The sequence below is a fragment of the Ursus arctos genome, unplaced genomic scaffold, assembly GCF_023065955.2.
Source record: "Ursus arctos isolate Adak ecotype North America unplaced genomic scaffold, UrsArc2.0 scaffold_10, whole genome shotgun sequence".
NCBI classification, from domain to species: domain Eukaryota; kingdom Metazoa; phylum Chordata; class Mammalia; order Carnivora; family Ursidae; genus Ursus; species Ursus arctos.
In genome coordinates, this window is record NW_026622764.1 from 31,759,523 (window position 1) to 31,783,537 (window position 24,015).

The window sequence follows — 24,015 nt, forward strand, 5'->3', positions numbered from 1 at the left end:
AAACCCCCATAGGCATCTCCATTTTCTCTTCATAGTCTCCTCTACTCAGCATCATCCTGGGTCCACCGGCCCACATTCTTTGTTTATGCACCGACCTGCATCTTGCAGGACTTCCAGCCCCCTTTAAACTCTCCTCTAAGGGTCGGGTCCTCAAGGCCATCTTCTATGTACTGATGAATGATTTCATCACCTGGTTACCATGGTCTACTGATGAATGATTTCATCACCTGGTTACCATGGTCTCCTTCATTTTAATCTGTACTAAGGTCACTAGTCAACTCTTAAAAATGGGGCATTATTCCAAAAAGGAAACATGCAGCTCTAAGAAAATAAACCATGGGTACTTTGAAGACCATTTTGAAGACCTTATCCATAGGTATTCAGGGCCATTTTATGTGTGCTGATGAATCATTCCATCAGCTAGTTACCATGAGGAGTCCCCTCCATTTCAGTCTCTTGTTTGCTCATGTTCTCTTCATAAACCTTCTGAGAGGGCCTCACTATTGCCAATTCTAACTCCAGTAAGAACCCTAATTTTGTATATCTAGAGGGATCATTTCAGAACTCTCTGTGATGTCAGCCCTCAGGTCAATGTTCCTTTAGGTCACACTCTTTAGCTGTGGTCCTAAGCCATGTGGTTCAGGCACTTTCTCCGCATCACTCCTACACTGCTTTATGGGCTCAGGAACTGGAAATTGTGCTGAAGCTAGGACTCATAATACTGTTCTTCATCTCTGGTGGCTGTGCATATCTACCCCCTTGCCCCATAATATGGAAAGCAGTATAACACAAACAATACTGAAATCTTCATCCTTAAGCCAAGAAGCCGAAGTTGTCATGCAAATGGGTACCTGAGGGCTCACTAGATTTCCACGTCATCATATATACCTAGATATGTGTCATTTCCTGTATAGTCCTTAGAGAACTGATAGAGGTAAATGAGAGTCTGGATAAATTGCTACATAATACAGTTTATAATAACTTCGAAATAGTCACACGAGTATCTTTCACATTTGAATTTCTCGCTTTGAAAAAACATATTTTGAATATGAACATGATCTGCTATTACACATTTTAGTGTGTATGTATATATACCAATATGTGAGAATGTGCATATAAATCAGATACACAGTAGTGTAAAGTGCGTGTGTATGTATATTTATGCAGATGATGCAAAACAGAATGCTGCATGTGTAATTGTGTATATGAATCAAACAGCATGGCGTATATCTGCGTATATATGGGTGCATGTATGCATTTGAATCAAACACAAAATAGTATAATGTATATGTACGTGTGTGTGTGAGGGAGTAGTGCAGTATATATGTGAGTATGGGTGTGTACGAACCCAACACTGTAATACACTGTGTGTGAATCAGACATAGAATACTGTAGTGTATGTGTACGAATCAGAGGCAGGTGTGTATGTGTGCATATGTATTTTTGTGTATGATTTGGACACATGGTAGTATAATGTATGTGTGTGTGTGTGTATGTGTCTGTGTGTATGTGTGAGAGAGAATATCAGACTCATAGTAGTGTAATTGGAAAAACACAGAATAAATTTAAAATTTATGTTGATTCCAGAACAACAGTTTCTATGTGACTTTTCGCAAATCACACAATCTTTCTAGGCATCTTTAGTAAAAAGTGAGATCTTTACTAGCTTGAAGATCTTTTATGGTTTTGAAATTTGATGGTCACAAACTACCTAGCCCATTCCATCACTGTGTGAATCATTATATCTGTAATGACATTTATAGTTGACCTTTCAGCATTCAGAATCTCCATTGTATCTTTGTTTATCAGCCTCTGCAGGAGAGAGACATAATAACTCTAATTTCATGGTTACTTCTCTGAACTATGCCCAAAATGGCCCTGGTTTTTATAATTAAGGGAATCAAATACTTCCTTGGCTACACTATCAAAATCAATTTTTCTAAATCATTGGATTAACATCAGGAAGAAATGGCAGCAATCTGTGTCTCATCTTGTTCAGGCCATGTGGTATATAATACCTCACTAAAAATGACCGAGTGAGTGAAATCCTCGAAGGCAGTGTTCGTTCATCTTTGTTGGCAATAGATAGTACTTGCCATATGCTAGATATTCAGTGAATATTAATGGAATGAACAAATCATTGTAAATTACATTTTAAAAATTCATTCTCATATATGTGCCCATGTGTTCTCTGAAGATTCCTTTGTGAGGTTTTGGTTGGGGCTGATGGAGGAAGGTGATTTCCCACCATCCTGTTTGCAAGAAGGCAGTGTCATTGAGATGCTGTTTGTGACAGACACAGAGGAATTGAGAGGTGGTGGGAATAGAATATTAGTGCTTTTCTCTCTTTTGGGAACAGTGATTGCACCCCTTTTAGAGGAACCATCTTAAACCAGTGAACCAAATTATTTCATTAGCTCTATGTCCATACAATCATATGGGAGCTTTTTCTCCAGGCATAAATCTTGTGTCCATTGGGCACTGAAGCAGTTAATCTAAATGCTCTCTTTTGGAATCAAAGTGCAGTGTGGACGTAGCACTGAGTTATGATGCCAGCACATCAGAAGGTCCTATTTTTTGCATAGAATATTCTCTTCCTAGCATGTGGTATCTATAAAAGGAAGTGAAAAATTCTATAAGGGAAAATTATAAACATTATAAGAAGATTTGGTATTCCAGTACAGAATGCCTTTTCCATTGCGTGAATGCCTTACACATTTTTTTAAAAATTTTCAAAAACCATTTAAGCATTAATCATTAGGTGTAGTGGTAATTAACTTTTACTTCAGTACCTTATGCCAGCCTTCTTGTGGAAAAGGAGTAAACGTTAAAAAATGGGACTTCAAAAATTTTGATTATCAGTTATCACAAGTATTCTTCAGGAAGACATTTGGCCCTAAAATGAATGAAATAAGAAAATGTTATATAAGGTGGGTATACCTGGCAGTTTTGATGTCCTTGAAGTTTAGCATAAAAAACGCTAATATAGATTCTGGATGCTTGATTATGGCTATAGGTTAGCTCTTTAAGTTCAGGCCTCTTTGCAGGGTTTTGAAATTTTTGCATGAGGTTTGTGCTGAATTTAACCTTACAAGGAGGCTTCCTCTAGAGTCAAAATGAAACTGAATATTCATATTAGGGATGGTGGGGAAAGAAAAAAATGTCCTCCCCTCAGAAGCAGACTGCATGAGAGTTCTGCCAACTGGCCTGTTTGTGAGAACTAGTGAAGTCATCAGTCCAGAGCTATTTTAATACACTGACACGGTGCTCCGAGGCAGCTGGAGGTGCCTTACAGAGGAAGCTCTGAGAGAGAGGTTTTCAGAAGCAGAGAATTTTCCTGCTGACTGACAGCATCACCATTTCACACAGGCTGGGACTCTGACATCTCTAGGAAGCATGAGGGCTTGTGAAATGGCCCAGGTAGAAGGAGGGTGAAGAGGATTTTTCGTTTTTTACAGGCTAGCTGAGGCAGTTTCTCAATATCAAGATGCCGAGACTATCCAGCAGGAGTGGGCTGCCATGGGTGAGGGGAATGGGGATGGTGGAGAGCTGGAGAGGAACTCTTTTGTTTATAGTGCAGGATGGTTTCTTTTCCTTTTTTCTTTTACTCAGAAAGGTCGTAAATGCAAAGCCTGCCCTTTTGCTGACACAATCCTGTAGGAGATCAGGAGCAAAATAAAGGAAGTGGGCATGTATATAATTTATCAGTATATTGAAAACAAACTGAATACCACGCTGGACAGTAAATTACTTCAGAACAGGCCCAAAAGTGGGAGAATATTCTGTTAAGTCGAATTTTTAAACCCTTAAGAAAAAGATCTATCACTTGTGAAAAAAAATTTTTTTAACCTGAAATAATACATTTTAATATGAAGTCTGGCCTGTGGACTCAGTTACTAAAGATCCTTCAGAAAACCCTAAGTGAGTATTTGATTAGAGAATCGTCTACCGGACGCTGTTTTAACCACTTCCGAAACCATCCAAAAGTGTACACAGAGCCTCATCCCTTTAGAGACTTAGAAAAAGTCCAGATACATCAACCAAATGGAGGTAAATTTAGAGATAATGAGATACTGCGTTTGAGTGTAAGAAATTAACTCTTTTCCAGCTTCATTGATGCACGTATTTTAAATCCCAGAAGTAAGGTATTCTCTGATAAGTAGCTTCCTACAATAGGGAGTGAATCAAAGCAGACACGTTAGCATGAGTGCACTCAGGGGTCATGACTGTGAAAGCTGCCATGATTCGACCCCTATTGAGCAATGGGAAGCCAGAGACAGGAAGCTGCCTTGTTTATTAGAAGTAGGGTAACCACAGTCGCAGACAGCGGAGGAAGATTCTGCGGGTGCTTTCATTCTGAATAGCAAGCTCTAGTTAAAAAAAATAAAAAAATAAAAAAAGCCAAAGTATTTGGCATAGCTGTTTCCGTATTACTAAGACGTACAGAGCTCCTGTGTGCTTCTTAAAACTTTTAGTTAAGAAACGTCAGGGTTGTGCCTTTTTATCACTAACAGTTAAAAGTTTAACAGAGCGCTCCTATAAAGTCAGGGTATGAAAGAGTGCATGGCCTTGATTTCTGCAGTATGAATTCAAAGTAACGTAACCTTTATTAGGTGAGTGCTTCCTTCAGACTATTCCAAAAGACACTTATTCAGAGATTTCCATCCTGTTTCAGCAGGAAAAAGATCAGAATTGCCTTGGGATTACCAGGAAGATGGGAGAGGGATTGCAGAGTAATTTTCTATTTGATCAAATTTGGGGCATCGTTTGGAACTTTTTCAATTACAGATGAAGAAACTGAGACCAAACAGTGTCTTTCTTACCTGAAATCTAGGAAGTCTCTAGATTTCTCTAGGAAATATCATGGAAAATTAGATGAATGAACCTAGTTGAGAGTTACTGTATGTCCAATAATAGACTTGCCGTTTTGGGGGGGAAATGAAGAAGAACTGCAGTGTGATTATGCTAAAGCTTTCTGGGACATAATTTATTCTTTCTCTGATACTTAGAAGGTACTTGAGGATTCATGAAATTTGCTCTGGTTTTTAAAGGCTGGGGTTGAAATCTAACTCATCCATTATCGCTTGTGGGACCCTGGGCAAGTAACTTAATGTATTTGGACCTTATTTTCCTCATTTGTGAGAGGAACTTAATAATAGAACCTATCTAAAAGGATTATTATGATGTTTTGAAAGAATAGATCTTGAATGCCTTAGCGTGATGCCTGGATTGTAGAAAGAGCAAAATAAATGTAGACTGTTGTTATGATGACTAATACTCTTACTTTGTTGTACGGTATCCTTCAAGGCCCTCATTTGAAAGATTCATTTTCATTTGTGTCAGCTACACAAGGGACCAAGGTCTAGATTTGGCCCACTGCCCTCACCCCTGTATACTGGAAAATTGTTTTCCTTCTGGTGGGCTGAAATACATGCTCTTTGAGGAATGAAGTTCAAGACGTTAAAACCTGTGACTAGGAATCAATGAACATTTCCAAGAGAGTAGGTAATAGGACTAACAACTCCAGGGTCATAGTAGCAGGTTTCATTCATGGTCATTTTGTATGTTCAGATTTCCTGTTTCCTTCTTTTACATCTTACTCTGGGCTGTGTATGGGTATGCACATACTTTCATGTATTTTTAGATGTTAATTTTGTGTGTATTATTTAAATGATAAAATTATGAGATACATTCTTTGTATCTGTTTTACAGATGAGGAAACTAGGCTCCAAGAAACTTATCAAAAATTACCTAGAGTTAATTTAAACACTTTTTATTTCATTTTTTAATTTTCTTCCTCTCTGTGTCTCCGTATCTCCCCTCATCTCTTCCTTCCCCCTCATCGTACATACTTGGCTTCCTTCCTTTTTACCCTTCATCTTTCTCTTTTCCCTTTGCATGTTACCCTTCCTCTCTTTTATTTTTCCTGACTTCTCTGATGGATAGCAAAAAATAACTTTTAAGAAGTTGCCATCACTAATAACTTTTGAATTTTATACCAATAGTATGTTTTCTTTTAAAGGTGTTGAATTAAGTTGCAGTTTGTGGCCAGTGATTTAACTAGTCTCTCCTGTGTGTTCATGACTAGCTGACAGGAAAAGTAATTTGCTTCTCTTGTTTAAAAGACGGAGGCTACTCATGGACATGTCTTGAAAATTACCTTCTTCATTGATAGATAATTCAACTTATGCTGAGTGTTCTGGTTTTAAAAGACCTCATAGTAGCCACCCTTTTGACTGCTTTAAATCTCCCTTTTTGGTATAAAACCTGCTGTAACTACTCCCTGGGAGTCCAGTGACATGAGCCCCTTTTCAAAGGTAATGGGGGGAGATCAGAGTTTTCTCCTGGCCTGTGGGGATGGGGTGGAGGTTGTGGACAGCTGACCCCTCAGTTCTGCTTCTGTCTCACCATCTCCAATGGGCTGTCCCCATTGTACTTTGTACCCACCTACACATGCACACAGCCCCTAGCCCTAGCTTTTTTTTTTTTTTTTTTTTTTAATTAAAAGACCACGTGGAGTTGGCTTTTGCTTTATGAAGATAAGGCAAGTAGAAAAGTTAGAAGTTCAGGAACAAAAAAGCTTGAAATTGGATCCTAGCCCATGTGTTTTAAAATTCCCTCGTCAGGATTCAACAGCTTGTGCCTGGCAGCCCATCATGGTCTGGAACTCTCTTTCTTACTCTCATGAATGGCTCCCAGTAACTTGCAAAAATAATTCTGAGCTCTTAAACTATGCAGAGCACTACAACTTTTCTCTGGCCCTGGTGACCAGACCAGTTCTGGACCTCCTTTTGCTTGTGTAAAGACAATATTTTCTAACTCTTCTATTTCCCCCTTCTTTACTAGGCCCCACAATGGAGGGGGAAGAATGCAGACTTTTGTTACACAGAGTTGAATTTCACTCCCCTTCCTTCCCAGAGAAGGCAGACATGGCTTCTAAATATTTTTCCACTCTTCTTTACATGTAGAATTAAAGCCAAAACAAATTACGGTCATCTTGGCTTTTTGGTTGGGTAGATTTTTGATGAGTTGGAGTTTAACTGCAACTTTGAAAGAACATTTTTTAGTTTGACAAAATAGTTGGGTAGCACAGTTTTCATTTTCACAGATTACTTTTCTGATCCTATTTGTAGACCAAAGCATGGCAAATACTTGAATAAGTTTCACTTCTCTCTGTGTAGGAAACTCTTCATGTTAAAATAGGATTCTTATATACTCAAAGGGATATACTGCATAATTTTACACCTAGTGCCATATAAGTTGGATTTCTTATTCATCACACACCATATGCAGTGTTATTAATCTTTACTGTAAGTAGAATGACAAGTGAGCAATAAAAGCAGGCCTTAAAAAACACTACCAACAAACATACAGGGAAAAAAAAAAAAACCCTAACAGATGCTTCGGAAAGAAGTGACAGTCAGTGAAATGTGGGTTACATGTATGTTGCATAACTGATGCACTGATGTGTATGCTCATTATGGTCCTTGGTTTTCACTTCCGATCACAGTGTGGTCTTCGTTCTTTTCTTCTCTCTCCACTCTCCCTTCCGTCCTCCCCTGCACCTCCCACAGCTCTTCAGTGCTATAAAACGTCCTCTCTGGGTGGGGACCCCTTGACTCCTTTTCCTTTGCCCTCTTCAGGCGGGTGTTGTATGTGTCTCTGTCTGTGATCCCAAGCCCACCTGTCTTCACTGAACGGAGTGGAGGATAGCCTTTGAAGGTGGTTGGCACCGCTCACGTGATGGTTCCTGTTTCCTCTGCCTTTCTTGCCCATCTGTACAATCCACTGTTGCTTGTGGGGTTGTTTTGTCTGTCGTTATCCATGGCTGCTCTGCCAGCTGCACCTGGAACTTGTTCCTGGGCCTTATGCATGCAGCCATTTATCCTGGCCCTGGGCTCAGTGCTTTATAGCTGTTGTTTTACTGGCCGCCTACTGCCTCGAACAACTGTGTTTAGGGTAAATTGATGCTGTTGTTTTTCTTCCAACTGTCACCATTGCTTATCCATACCCTCCTCTGTTAAATGAAAAATATTCTGTGGACACATCTTGACTGTTTCATGTGCTGAGGCTCGGTGAGCCCTGCCTGTGGAGACGTTAAGACCAGCCCAAAGGCAGAAGGACTTTGTTAGATCAACCAGGGGGAGCAGGTTAAAGGGTGTTGATTATGCCCACAATTTGTTCCCACACTCTGGGGACGAGCATCCTATGTTCACAGTGATGGAGGAACCAGACCGATCGGGCAGCCTTGCCGCTTTCTGTTGCATCATGTAGAGAACCAAGAAAATACAAGTTGCAAGTATCCTCAGATACTTTGATGGCAAAGGAAATGCCTTGCATTGATTTGTTATTGGAGTCCAGCAGCACAAGGCATTGTTGTTGTTGTTGTTGCTTTGTTGTTGTTTTTTACTTTTAATAAATTGCTTAGCAGTCAGGGTTTTGCTTTTTAAAGACATTTAAGTGAAGGGACTGGATTTGAGAAACTGATGTCTAAATTTCCGACTTTGTTGTTGTTAAGACCGCAAAGCATTTTGGTGGGAAAGTAAAGGGCAGAATTTGACTTAAAACTTCAAGTTAACTTGCCTTTGGTAGTTTTTCTTAACATGATCTTTCTGTTGCTTTTTAATTATTTAGTAATGTTGTCAGTGGCTGGTTTCTGGGACTTGAGATGTCTTATTCACTGTTGCTCATTCTGCTAGATGCTCTTAAGCAAGAAATTTAACTTCTCTTTGTCCTAACTTTCCTGTCCATAAGATGTTAATTATTATAATTATTCCCCACTTGTTTCATAGGGATGTCAGGATGCTTTCGCATAAACGCTATGTGTAAATACAAAGTATAATATTATAACGGGCTTTTAATTTTCTTTAACGTCAAATCTTTGCTCACTAATTTTTAATTAGGATGGATGTGCATTGAAAATGTTTAAGCTTATGAGTCGTTTTTCTTAATAAGATCACAGACCTATTCCTTTTGTTTTTGAGAAATGGGGAAAAAAGCAATTCTATCAAGAATGGGAAGTACTCTATCCAGTGGATGAAAGCCCCTGCTTTTAATGCAGTCAGTAAAATATAAAGGCACACTAATATGTCCACAACATCAAAAAATTACGTGAACAGGGAGGCCACACAGCTGGGAGAATGGCCGTGGCAGGGATACTGCGGCTCAGATCTTGAAGCTGTCTCTCATTAGCTATGTGGTCCTGGGTAAGTCATGGGTTGTTTTCTCCTTAGTAAAATGAGTCACTTGAGCTTGCTAATTTCAGTGTTCCCTTGTGTTGTGTCATCTTAAAACCAACTATCCCTTTCCTGCCCTTCCTTGCCAGCCTCCCTGTCAGGGGCAGGTCTTGGGCTCCACCCACTGCAAAGGAGCTGATGCAGACGTCAGTGAGTGTGACTCTTCGTGGGACTTTAGTGGCCAGTGGAAGAGTCCAGCTCCTGATGATAGTGCTCTTAGTGTTTTAAGAAATATTTTGTGTTACGTGTAAATGATTTTGGGCCAAAGCATCTAGAAGTTTCAGTGATCACACTGAATTAGTTGCTTTGAATCCTCTTTATGAATTGTCCTAGCTGTTTTGACTAGCCTGGTGGTTTTTAATTTTTGGAGGTAGGGGTCAGCTTTGTAGATTTTGTTTTTTTAACCCATGTTGGTCTAAGAATTTTGATGCTGTGAGTAATCTGAAATACCTCTTGAAGATAATACGGGAGCAGTTTCAAAGGCAGCATACCTTAATCATATTTTATATGATGGAATACATGGAAAAATTTACTGGGATTGGGATTTTATAAAAAAAAATCATGACTCAAATTACTTTTTTTTATAACTATTAAATGTTCATAGCAACATTCTATACCCATTAGTCCCACAAAGTGAATTTATCTCTAGTTTCTCAATGAATATGAGTTTCTAGGTCCCATTTTACCCTTCATCCTGACCAAAAAGCAGACAGGCCAAAAGGTTTTCTCTTTTTCCTCCACGTCCTTTTCCCTCTCAGCAATGGACTGATACAACTCTAAGCAATATCTTTAATATGTTTTCATCCAAAGAGATTTATGTGATAATTTTAAGCTTTACAACCATTCGTTTTTACTTATCGAGCATCTGTTGTGTGCAAGGTCCAATACCCGGGTGTGTAACCTCCACCTCTCATGAAACATTGTTCCGGCTGTTCCCGAAGCCAGTGGAGGCGGTGTGTTGAATGGTGAACAGCACCAGCCTCTGGCTGCTTGGCTTTGCCTCCTGTTCCGCTGCTTGCTCAGCTTGTGACTTGACCTTCTCTGTGCTTTAGTTGTCTTATCTGTGACATAGGGAATGTAGCCCTACTTTGTAGGATTGTTGAGAGCATTAAATGAATTAAAACGTGGGAAGAGTTTTATGCCTGACACACAGTGGTCCTTGTCTATTATTATATTATTATTAGCAATAGTAGGTAGCAGTACTGATAGCGGTAGGTGGTATTTCTTGTCATCCATGATTCTTAGAGTTTCATGGAAAGTTGAGAGCTGCATCTATTACAAGGAATATGTACCAAATGTAAATGAAGTATGTGTAGATACAGTCAGTTTTTCACCACAAATGGCCAATGAACATTTTTTTTCTCTATAAATATTTTTAGCTTATATAGGAAGTGTACTTTGATACTTCGTCCTTAATTATTTTAGGTATTTCAGTTTATTCTAGCAGGTATCTGAACATGCCCATTGTAAACATATGGCCAAAAAAACCCCAAAAACTGGATAATAGAGTTTTCTGATAGATACAAAGGCTTTTTCCTGTTCAGGTTTAAGTTAATCTACATGTGCTTTCTTAATGATTGCTGGTATGGCTGGGGTGGATGTTGGGTACAAGGCAGCCAGGGAAGACTCTGGAGGTTTAAGAGGGAAAGCAAGACTATTGATGGGCAGAGATGATGAGCAAGGGCCTAGAGCCAGGAAATGGAGTATGTTTGGTAGTTTATGAGGCAGAAAATAAGAGTACACGCAAGGGAGGGAAAGCCAGTTGCACTACAACTTTTATCTCAGCCGTGGTGATGGAAGAAAAGGGCAGACACCAGGCGGGTGACTTTATCTAGAGGTGGCACATTTGATTCTGCCTCATTCATTACTCATGGCTGTGATGTCCAAGTGGCATTCACTTTAAAACTTTGAAAACTGGAATGGAAACTTGCTTTGGGGAAGAATTCTTCCTCTGAATAGTGTATGATATGATCTGGTCAAGATGGTGGAGCATGGTTTTAGGCAGGGTGGATAACCTGCTTCCTTGGCTGGTAATTGGATTCTCAGCTTTGATAGATGGACTCGTTGTTCTTTCCTTTCCACGGAGGGTCAAAAAACTTATTTTTATTAATAGTCCCTTCAAGAGTGGGGCTAGTAGCAAAGCTAAAAAACAAAAAACAAAAAAACCCAACTTGGAATAGTTGATTCAAAAAATATAATTCTCAGAATTACCCAATGGGCGGCAGGTGGGCTAACCATGAGAATGCCTATGTGTGGCACTGTATCCTAGATGGACTTAACACGGTGAGTACCATGTTTCTGATCTAGTTTAATCCTCGTAGTTACTCTGAGAAGTTATAGCATCTTCCTTTTTTAACACATAAGGAAATGGAAGCATAGAAAGGTAAAGTAATTCATTTTGGGTCATACACTTAGAAGATTTGGGAGCCGGACCTGGAATCCTTATCTTCTTATTCCAAATTATCTTTTCTTTTTATTTGGCCTTACTTCTGCTTCTCTCTACTTGATCCCAATTCTGTCTGTCTGTCTGTCTTTCTTTGGGGGTCGGTTTGGTGTGAGTGGTGACGGTGCTTTTGATTTTCTGATGACGGTTGAGTCCATCTCACTCCTCAGTCCATGCTCTACCTGCTTTCCTGGTACCTGAAGGCTCCTTTCCTGTTTTGCTCATTTCTCTTGGCTTTTTCTTCAGTCCCCACTTCCACTCCTCTTTCCATTTTCTGCCCTGCTTCTCACCACCAGCCAAGCACACTTCCCCAGGTCCCTGAAATATGTCCCTTGATATGTAGGAGACCTTGCAGAGTCATCTGTGGTGTTCGTAAGTATGTGTGCTTAGTTTTTATAAGTGGTTCTATGCTGTACAACTCACCTCTTTTTCTTACTGTTTTCCCTCACTACTGCCCTTGAGGTTCTATCTATGTTGCTATTACCCCTCACTTCTGTGTAGTATTCTGTAACATTCACCAACCACAATTTATTTTTCCATTCTGTAGTGGAAATCTTGAACACCGTTAAGTCCCAATACTACAATGTTGCCTTAATATTTCCAAAAATGTGTCCTTAAGAAGAGTGGCGATGCCTGGATCATACAGGACATAAACATACTTCATGTCACTAATCCCTGCCGTATTTTTATTTTTATTTTTTGCAAATTGCTGTGCTGGTTTAAATACCCACCAGCTGTCTGTAAAGTTTTCCCTTTCACCAAACCACTGCCCGAACTTGGTGTTACTCTCCTTTTTAATTGTCATCATCCTGATCGGTGTAAAGCAATATCTTGTTATTTTGATGTGTATTTACTTGATTTCTGGTGAGTTTTAACCTCTCCCTCACTCTCTCTGCCTCGCTGTAATATCCCTTGCTGTCGTGGAAATTCAGACCCTTATTAAGTCTTACTTGAACTGATGAAATACCATTCTGACTGGAGTCTCTGCCTCTCACCCCCCAACTTCCCCTGCTTGCTGGATTCATCCTCTTAAAATTGTCACGTGGGTCCTGCTCAAAATCTCTAATGGGTTCACATCCTCTTCGGTATAAACTCTTCTTGTGTAAATTGCACCCCGCCCCCACACACACACTGTGGTGGGTTTCAGAGTGTATTTTTGGTCTTGACCCCCGCAGCTCCCCATGGCCCCTGATACATATTAGGTCTCCTCACTGTGCATTACTGCGCATGGAATGGCTCCTGCTTCTTTCAGCAATCCTCTTCATTTTGTCTTTTAGTTTTGGTGTTCATCACAATTTCGTATGCACATAGTTTAAACAGTCAAATTGGCCAACAGAGCTTGTGAAGAAAAGGCAGCAGTTCTTTGCTTGTTTTCTCCCCTCTGTTTTTCCCATCCTCTGACAGAAACTTTTCTCAACTGTTTTTCAGGTTCTTTTGCTTTTTAAACATCGTATCTCTAAATGATTTGTACATGTTGCTATTTCTTTCTTTTTATTTCCTTTAGTGTTCACCCGTATCTGTGGACTTGCCCATGTGCGGTATGAGGATTTAGCTCTTTTCCTCTCCATGCGCCCCACTAAACACACAGCTTCTCTGTCTCTCCAACGTAGTTGTTTCAACATTGATTAAATCAATATTAAAGGTTTATCTAATTATACCTGTGGAGGTGCTGCTCGCAGTTGTGCTGTGTATGACGATTACTTTTCCTTTCCTGTAAATTTTATTGTCTGATTTTTTTTGGTTGTTTGTTTGTTGAGTTTTTTTTTTTTTTAAGATTTTATTTATTTATTTGACAGAGGTAGAGACAGCCAGTGAGAGAGGGAACACAAGCAGGGGGAGTGGGAGAGGAAGAAGCAGGCTCATAGCGGAGGAGCCTGATGTGGGGCTCGATCCCAGAACGCCGGGATCACGCCCTGAGCCGAAGGCAGACGCTTAACCGCTGTGCCACCCAGGCGCCCCAATTGTTCGTTGAGTTTTGAACATGCTCATTCCTGCTTAAATCCCCGACTTGTCTCGTTCTTTTCTGTGTTTATTCCAAGTCATGAGAATGTTGGGTCCTTCCTGGGGCCTTTAGCCGCGCTCTGTCTTGTGCACAGCTCTCGTTCTGGGGTCGCGCTGTTATCCTTTCCCCTCCTTGTGCCCTCTGTCTCCTTCTGTCCCCCTTCCTCCTCCTTTGTTTACTCCCTTCTTTCCAATGCATATCCTCCTTTCTGAGGAGCCAGGTTGTAGGAGAGGTAAGTGTTTGACATCTAGCATGTTAAGAGTATCTTCACCTTTATACTTCATAGATAGTATAGTTGGGTCTAGAATTCAGGATCGAAAATAATTTTCCTTTGGGATTTCAAAGGCATTTCTCCACGCTACCTTCTGTTTGGATGTCATTATGATTCCCAGTACTTCTGTTAATGACATTTTCTCCCCTGACTCTTGAGTTTTCTGTCTCTGAAATCTTGTAATACATGAACAAGTGTTCTTGTTCCAAACGTTCTGAATTTCCCAGTGACGTGCCTTTATGTGGTCTCTTTTCGTCCAGTATTGCTGGGTACTCAGCTGGCCCTATCATTTTATAAATGATAAAACGAAAATACTTGTTTTAGAGATTTTTTTTCTTTTCAAATACAGAAATCTCTTGTTATCCAAGTTCATTTGTTTACTGAGTTCAGATAGCAGGCAGCCAGATAGGGACATAGCAGAGGATCTAGGGTACTGCTTCCTCCAAAGAGAACCATCTCAAAATTTATTTTCATCATCTATTTGGTTCTTGACGTAGGGGAATGAAAGTGGGGAGTGGGGAGGGGGTCTCTGGTTGATGCTGTGCTCATCTCTGTTTTCTGTTTTCCTTTTAACTCCCATATTCCGATGTCATGAAATGCCAGTGTTTTTATTATTTTGCTCCTGTTTTCTGTCTTTTGTTCTACTTTCTGAAAGATTGTCTTCATAGTCTTCCTATTGTTTTATTATCTCACTTTTAAAAAAAGTATTTCTTTTAGAGAGAGTGAAAGAGAGTAGGGGGAGGAGCAGAGGAAGAGGGAAAAGCAGACTCGGTGCCAAGCACAGAGCCTGACGCGGAGCCCCATTCCAGAACCCTGGGATCATGACCTGAGCCCAAACCAACAGTGCCCCCAGATACTTAACCAGCTGAGCCACCCAGGCGCCCCATCTCACTTTTTTTACTATCGTATTTTTAATTTCTAAAACCTTTTTGTTGTTGTTGTTTTTCTTACAGTAATCCTTTTAAAATGACACCCTCTTCTTGTTGTTTTGAATGCATTAATAATCTCTGTAATCTCTGGTTGGAGCACTCAGAATATTCCTGGATGTTCAGAGCTGGTCTGTGAGCATCTCAGCAGAGTTACTGGCTGGGTTACTATTTTTTGAAACTCTTAGGGCAGGAAATATCTTAAGACATGATTCTAGGGCTAATTAGGTTCTCTGTAGAAAGACCTTCCAGACTTCTGCCGACAGGTTTCAGCCAGGGATGTGGTTTGCACCCTGAATACAAAAAAAAACTGGGCTTCTTAACACACTGGTCCCTGTTTCACTCTGTTCTCTCTGTGATTCCTTCATCGACACAGTGTCCCTGATCTCTCAGGAGAGGCCCCAGGTTTTACTCTATACTGGGAATAAACTGCTGGTCTTCCAGGATTGGGAAGGGTAGACATCTGTGTTCACTAAGGTAGTTTATCTGGAGATCAAACAAATTCTTAGAGAGATTGTCAACCAGTCTCCCTTGTTTTAGCTAAATCTTACCCCCATTTCTAGAGTCATATGGAGCTGACAGCTTCCCAGATTCTGGAAGGTTTTTTTTGGGTAAGTCATATTGCTTCTCGGTTTTCCTCACAATTGGCTTAGTTTTATTCAGCTTTCTAGGGTCTGCTAAATCATTTACCTTTCTTCCATCTGCTTTTTGCCTTTCCAATTTTTTTTTTCCTGTTATTGACTCATCTCACATTCTACGCCTAAAGAAAAATCTATTCCCTCTTGTTTTATTTGAATTGGGAAGAGAGCGAAAGTCAGTGCGCATGATCCATCTGCTTTTTTCTTTACCCAAAGTCATATTCTTCGTGGTCATTTGAGTTTCCCTTTCTGCCAGTCATGTATCTGTCTGTGTTACCAGGTTTTTCTCTTGAGTTTCTGATCTTTTTCTTTGGAGAATTTCTTTATGGGGTGTAGATTTTAATCCTCATTGAATTAATAGCTTTATGTTAACAACTTCGGGCCACATGATTAAGCTCTACTCCCAGAATTTTAATTTTCTAAAATGTGGAATTAGATGTTAATATTGCTGGACTCTAATTGTGAGTCGTTGCTGTGTGGGATTTCCAGAACATAAGTACTGCAGTGATTTGATGCCTTAAAGTTCTCTGACTCCCTTTTTAAAAATACAGTCATTGAAAAAACACCTATTATGTAGCCATAGGATTTGTGTGAGTTGTTTTGGTTGGAAATTATAGATACCCATCTGTGGCAGATTGTCCCGCAATATCCGTTCTTTCATCCTTCTATGATAATGGAATTTTTCCGTGTGTGCGTGGCTGCCCGAAGTAAAGATGACATTTTCTAGCCTTTCTAGGTAGCCAGGTGAGTTCCAGCCAGTGAGATGTAAGTGGATGTAAGCTTCTCCAAGCCTACCTTTAAAGTCACCTAGTGCATTCTCTTTGCTCCACCTCTTCATCCTTTCTGTGTTTCCATTGTGTGGAATGTAGGTAGATACGATGGCTGGAGTCTAGCTGTCCTAGTAAACCAAAGAGATGAAGTGACCCTCTAGGAGTGGTGGTGCTGTGAGCTGCCGTGTGCATGGTTTGTGTAGGCTTAGGGGAGCAGAACCGCTGTTCCAGTCGTTGACTGTGCCTGACTTTGCATTCCGAATGTTAGGGACGGAGACCACAGTCCTGCCTAAGCCACTGTGCTTTAAGTTTGCCGACCCTTGCTGCTGTATCCAATCCCAACTGATAGCCCAACTCAAACTTATCTCATCAAAAACCGATTCCTGATTTATTGGCTTGTGGAATGGGTTCATCTAAGAGGTGAAACTGTTTTGAAGCACCGCCTTATGCAGCAGTTTAAATTGTGTCATTGGTACTCTGTTTCTCTGTTCACTTTTCAGGTTTGTTGCTTCTGGTTGCTTTATTCAAGGATTATTGAAATATGGCAACAGTACGACTGCTGGATGTTTAATAGACATTTTATGTTCTTAGAAAAAGAACAAGCAGTTTTGCTGATAACTTAACAGTTAGCTTGGTCACCCATTCCCTAAATCAATCAAGGTGACCAGGGGCAGAGTACTCAGATCAGTTAGACCAGGGTCAGCTGCCCACTCCTGGGTTGGAGCGAAGGGGGCATTCTTACCCAGACATGTGGACTAAGCGGAATTTTTCTGGGATGGAGAAGAGCTGATTCTGAAAAGATGCTGGGAAGATAAGTGTACGTCTAGTTGCATTATATACAATTAAGCTTCGTATGGCTATGATTTTCCAAACCAATATATATGTTAATTTCTTGTTTTTTTTCTGTTTTTCAGTAGTTCTTTCCAAAGGTGAAGAATGTTTAAATAACTTACAGGAGAATCAATGACAGTAAAGAGATTTAAAAAAAATTAATACCTATAATGGTGTAGCAAGGGAGTATAAGTGTGTTCTTTGCCTGTGTAGAAATATAGTAGTAAGATAATCAGATGAAAATACCTGTGGTAAAAAAATTACAATACTGTTTTCTAAATAGAGATCATTTCTGTTAGTGATTATTAAACATTCCTTGTTAGATTGGTTACAGTGTATTTCTGCAAACGATCTCAACCATAGTCAAGAAGTGAACATCCTGACATGATTCATTTCCAATTTGTAATTTCTTATGGGCAACTTCTTTTTCTTCTGTGAACCTCTCTGAAAGACCAATCCAGTGTCACCCTAGTTTCTTTCTTTACAGGGGAAGCAAATCTCTAGGAGCCCTTCAAAATAAAATGGAGTATGTTATTGCTTTTGCAAAACAAATGGGAAAGTAGATTTATTTTTTTTTAAATACATTTTAAAAAAGAGGTATTACAGCCTGTGAACAAACGAAGTACTTCCATAAACTTGTCTCACGCCTTTATTGCGATGTATAAAAACTGTATATAATAATTTGATGCGTTTGAACATCTGCATCCACCCACGATACCATCACCTTTTAATCACTGTAATAAACATATCTGTCACCTCCGAGCGATTGTGTCCCTCTGCTTTTCTTTCTCCCTTTGTGGTAAGAACACTTAAAATGAGATCTACCCTTTCAACACTTTTTTAATTGTATTGCTAACTATATTGTTGTACGGTACCCCATGTTGTTAACTGTATGCGCTGTGATGTAGATTTCTAGAATGTACTAATCTTGTGTAACCGTGACTTTATGTCCATTGAACAACTCTCCTTCCATAAACTATTTAAAAATTTAGCCTTGTGTAGAAGGTGAGGTTAGCATTTAAAAAAAATAAACTTATTTATTTTTTATGTTTTAGATTTATAGAAATAGTGAAGATAGAATTCTCACATGCCCCATACCCCTTCTCCCTATTACTAGCGCTTTACATTAGTATGGTATAGTTGTTACAGTTAATGAACCAATATTGATACATTTTTGTTAATCTGAAATCCATACCTGATTCAAATCTCTTCAGTTTTTACCCACTGTCCCTTTTCTTTCAATCCAGCATCCCATACTACATATTGTGGTCATGTCTCTGGCTTCTCTTGGCTTGTGACCATTTTTCCGAATTTCCTTGTATCTGGTGACCTTAATTCCTGTTATCTGAGAATTATTTTATTTTATTTTATTTTATTTTATTTTATTTTATTTTTTTAAATATTTTATTTATTTATTTGACAGAGAGAGACAGCCAGTGAGAGAGGGAACACAAGCAGGGGGAGTGGGAGAGGAAGAAGCAGGCTCCCAGTGGAGGAGCCTGATGCGGGGCTCGATCCCATAACGCCGTGATCATGTCCTGAACCGAAGGCAGACGCTTAACCGCTGTGCCACCCAGGCGCCCCCTGAGAATGATTTTAAAAACGAAGATCTGGGCGCTCGGTGTGCTTGTTGCTGGTGCCATGTTGCAAAGCAGGCATTCAGTGATCCCATTTTACAGATGCAGAATTAGAGATCCTGGATGACACTGCTGGTGAATGAAGAGGTCAGAAATAGTTGTGGTCAGATTGTGGAACAAGAGGCCTTATTTCTGGGTAGTTTTCCTTTCATTCCTTCGCAGTTTGGGAACTGATAGATGTTTCTTGCTCACTGATCTTTTTGTGAGGTGGTTTATTTTCCTGGCACTCTGATGAGTCATTTATCTAAGGGTTTGCCCATATAAGAAGTTTTTTATTAATGTTCTGACTTGAGAAGTTACTCATTTATTGACCACATCTTTTTTTTTTTTTCAGTTTGCCAAAAAGGCATGGAAATGAAATATGATCTGCTAAAAAGTACTGTATATTGAATAAGAATAGACACAAAATTCCTTACAAGATTGTCTGTAAACATAGAATCCTTAAGCAGTGTTTAATGGATATAATGTTCTCCCACTCTCTTCTTTCAGCCTAAACAGCAATTGCTGTGAGGACTTGCCAAATTTATTATAACTGGATCTATTGCCCAGCTTTTACAATTTTAGTCTTTATTGAAGACATAAATATTGCCTTGAATAGAGAAATACAAACCTTCCTCAAGGAACTCTTCCCAAGAGAAATATCTAAACCTGGGGCACCTGGGTGGCTCAGTTAGTTAAGCGCCTGCCTTCAGTTCAGGTCATAACCACAGGGTCCTGGGATCGAGCCCCACATCAGGCTCCCTGCTCAGCAGGAAGTCTGCTTGTCCTTCTCCCTCGGTCGTGTCCCCCCCCTCCCCGCCCCCGCCGGCTCGTGTTCTCTGAGTCTCTCTCTGTCACATAAATAAAATCTTAAAAAAAAAAAAAAGAAAAAGAAAAATCTAAACCCACCATGTCTTTTATAGTATATACTACTTTTGTTTCTTTGCTTTAATCAATCAATCAATACTGTTTAGAAGTGCAAGCTTGGTAGATTTTGCTAGTTGTCCTAGTTGAGGACCAAGATAATTGTATAATCTGAATTTACTGTATTTTAGTAAAATATCAAGAATCACTGAAACTATTATGAAAGCCAAGAGTGTACACACACACACACACACACACACACACAGGTAAATGTTCATGTTTCCAGAGAGGACTGCCATGTGTTTATAAGGAAGTTGGAGTGATTTTTGGAGTTGTCTCAGTTTCATTGCTCCTGTGCCATCACAGACAGAATGGCCCTAGATCAGGCGTCTGTGAATTGTCTTTTCCTTGTCCTTCCCCACACCCATATTTTAGCCAGCACTAAAAATATTCTATTCTTTTGAAGCATTTGAGTGCATTAATTTTTGATGTTTGAAGTGGTTTAATCTGTCAAAAGACGAGGGTCTTAATTTTATTTTCCTTCTGGCCATTAGTGGGATAATTAGAAAAGCTTGAGCAGCACTAGACCCTTATTTCATCCAATCTTTCAAGTTTATAGGCTTAATGAAAAAATAATATTTCACGAAGGAAATCTCAGTTTAACCTTGTGGAAAGGGTTTTCCGTCAGTTAGTCAGACGTTACTTATCATGCGTAGAATCTTATTTACTTTTCTTCCTTTTTTTTTCTTTCTTGTATTTAGATAATCTTGAGAAAGATCCTGACCAGTGTTTGCTGCTTTCTTGACTCTCAAGTTCATATTTTACTCTATTTCTTCTTACTTCGCATTGTCTCCTGAGATTTCTATGTACTAGAAAGTCTTCCTACTGGGGGAGGTCATTGTGCTGTCTCAGTTTTAATTTGTGCCTCAGTTAATGCTTTTCTCATCTTCATTTAAATGCTTTATGAGTTCCTGTCCTGTGAAGCACAGATCTTATCTGTTTGATTGAATGACACATTGCAAATATTTAATGTTACATATTTATGAGGTCCTTCTGAATTATTTTATTACTCTTTTGGACATACTTATCAGGTCTTACTTAATTGATGTTAAGACTCAGCAATCCATTAAGTCTTTCAGTCAACTCAAACTCTGGCTGTAACTAGGATTCATATAACCCCAACTCCAATATTGTTCAACGTAGCTGAATCAAAACAGAGATCCTATCCTGGGTTTGCTTCTTTTGAGCGATCTTTGGGACCCCCTGACCTTTTGATAGCATTGTTACAGTAAAAACAAGGAATACTGCCTGGCAGGGAGAGATGCTACCAGGTCAGATCCCTTTTCAGGACTGGGTCCTCATGCTCTAATTGCACGTGTGAGCCTGTCTATTAAGAATTAGCCAGTAGATAACCTCATACTCAATATTGAAGTAAATTATTAATAAATAATTACATTACAGAAAATAATAGTGAACACTTGTATAGCAGTAACAGCACATACACGTTTTATATGAAGAAGATACAATGTCAATCTTTATTTTTATTTTTTTAAAGATTTAATTTATTTATTTGAGAGGGAGAGAGAGTGAGAGTGAGCACAGGCAGGGGAGGGGCAGAGGTAGAAACAGACTCCCCGCTGAGCAGGGAGCCCAAAGTCTATGTGGACATCCAGCTCCTTCCCAGGACCCTGGGACCACGACCTGAGCCAAAGGCAGACCCTTAATGAACTGAGCCACCCAGGCCACCCCTATTTTTTACTTTTTAGAACGATTTTATTTTATTATTTTATTTTTTTTAAAAGATTTTATTTATTTATTTGACAGAGAGAGAGACAGCCAGCGAGAGAGGGAACACAAGCAGTGGGAGTGGGAGAGGGAGAAGCAGGCTTCCAGCGGAGGAGCCTGATGTGGGGCTCGATCCCAGGACTCCGGGATCATGCCCTGAGCCGAAGGTAGGCGCTTAACGACTGAGCCACCCAGGCGCCCCAAAACGATTTTATTTTTAAGTAATTTGTACACCTAACATGGGGTTAGAACTTACAACCCCAAGGTCAAGAGTTGCATGCTGTACCGACTGAGCCAGCCAGGCACCCTAATCTTTATTTTGCATGTGATGAAATTAAGATGCAAAAAATAATTTTTAAGATTTTATTTATTTATTTGAGAGACAGAGAGAGAGAGCGTGCTCATTAGTAGGGGAAGGGACAAAGGGAGAAGCAGACTCCCTGATGAGCAGGGAGCCTGATGCGGGGCTTGATGGATCCCAGGACCCCGAGATCATGACCTGAGCCGAAGGCAGGTGCTTACTCAACTCAGCTACCCAGGTGCCGCAAGGTGCAGAAAATTGATATACCTTGCATATATTCACACAATAACAAGTGTGGAGGCAAGATCAGGCATTCTGCTGAGAAACATTGCTGTCTTGTCCTGGGGTCTCCCTACCCCACTTTTGGGGTGTGTGTGTATGTGTGTAAGTGTAGGTCAGTGATCTGAGGAATTTCATTGCCATATCTGTGATTTTTTGCTCCTCTTTCATGAAGTTGAGCATTGGATACTGGTGAATTTGTTAATGAATATTGGAAATAACCGTTGCCGTAATCAGCTGAACTACTCAAGTTCCTGTCCTACTCATCAAAACTTTAACCATGTTTACACAGTACTTGCATTTGAGAATAAGTCAGTGTCTTACCATGAATGTTCAGGGTCAGTTCCATCTGATAAATGTTTGTTTATTATCTCCTGTGTATAGTGTCCCAGCCGAGGCACAGTACTCACAAGAAAACAAATAAGATATGTCCTTGAACTGGGGGGGGCAAGGCCAGTCTTCTCCTCACATAAATACTTCCATAATAGATAGTTTCATGAGTAACTGCACTGCAAGGCATCTGAACAGTAGAAGGCATATTGTGGGGGTACAGAGATGGTAGAGTTAGGTTTCTTTGAGGAGATTGAGATAGAGCTCAGTTGTAAAGATGGGATTTCTTTAGTTAGTTGAGGTGGTAGGAACAGTGAGCAAAGGTGCTAAGGAGGAAAGGTGTGCAAAAGTAGTATGTTGGGTAAGATGTGGACCTGGTAGGGAATAATTTTCGAGATGTGGTTTAGGTTATATTGTGGATTGAATTTAATGCCATTCTGGACGTTGTGGCAGTGCAAACAGAAAAAAAGGGCTCAATTTAAGAGTCATTCTTAGAACCTATAGGACTTGGCAGCTGGTAGAATGGGAAAGGTCTGGGTGGACGAGGAGGGGTCAGGGGTGATGTCAAGTTTTTAAGTCCAGGAGATTTTGGAGAGGGTGGAGGGAAATCAAAAGAGCTGGTTTTTGTTCTGGTCTACTTTTCTGAGGCAAAGATTATTATCATACTTGGCATAAACATCTTTTGACCATCTCAGCTATTGAAAACCTGGGTTGTATGAGTTAATATTATATATAGGGTGTGTTTAAGAAGAGAGGACAGCTCTCAAAAGAAATTGTGGAGAAAACGTCTATTAATAACCATAGCTTTGTTATGTAGTGCAGTCCATGTATCTAAATGAGATTCTCAAGCAGTCTCTTATTCAGTCTTAAGTGGTTCGAAAATAAGGGAGAGAAGTTGTAGGCATACCAATATTGGCACTGAGTTTATAGTCCTGGAAATCGATTTCATTCCTGAAACTGTTCCTGGCGTGAGGGAGGCTCCTGGGGTCTCTAGAATCCTATGACCTGGTCTGGGATTGCAGCATCCAGGGCATCCACTCAGGGCATCAGTGTTTTTCAGGAGTGGTGGATGGTACAAATTGCCCAGTTCTGTATTCTGTATGCAGGGGGCATGAAGCACACCTTTCTCTTTTCCTTATAGGTGTTCTCTATGATGGCATGAAGCCTATCGACTATGGATGACTGTTGAATTTTTAGCACTGGGCACTATGACTGGTATTTAGTAGACTCAAAAAAATGTAAGTGAAGTGGTGATGAATTGTTCTCATAGTCTGTGACAGATTAAGTTTTCAGAGACATGATCTTCTAATGGTTGTTTATTAGGCAAAGTATGAATTAAGGGACCTGTATGTCTGGTTTACCACTTATATATTGTAATATGTGATATCTGTAGTTGAATTCTTTCAACCGGAATGTCTGCTCAGCACTACACTTGGGTTTTGACATTGATGAGTTTGGTTTTTGAACAAGCCATACTACATACTTTATACAATGACAGTGTAGGTAAGGCACAATTTTCTATTGAATGTATGGACAGTAGGTCCTGTGTGAAAATTTTGGGGCATTGCAGGGTTGTGCTGGGGGTAAACCAACAGTTTCGTGTGGTAGAATTTCCGCCTTTGCTTCCCCTCTTGAGTCCAGTGATCATCCAAGCTAAGGCTAAAAATATATGTAGGATTTTCACCTTTATCTTAATTGTATTATGTTTTTGAAACCTAACATT

The 24,015-nt window shown here is 39.9% G+C and overlaps 1 protein-coding gene across 21 annotated transcripts in view; it reads left to right on the top strand.

The window, feature by feature from the left end:
- Nucleotides 1-24,015, top strand: part of KLF12 (KLF transcription factor 12) — a 413,801-nt gene that overhangs the window by 63,553 nt on the left and 326,233 nt on the right. The window contains exons 1-2 of one of the 21 annotated variants that reach the window (XM_057308056.1): nucleotides 1-21,549; nucleotides 23,434-23,530. The exon at nucleotides 1-21,549 is cut by the window's left edge and continues 44,153 nt beyond it. The exons of 18 other annotated variants lie outside the window; for them this stretch is intronic. The gene's annotated coding sequence lies outside the window, so the exon portion shown is untranslated. The remainder of the gene's footprint in view (nucleotides 21,550-23,433; nucleotides 23,531-24,015) is intronic. 2 more of the 21 variants (XM_048215556.2, XM_057308070.1) reach the window with 2 other exon arrangements.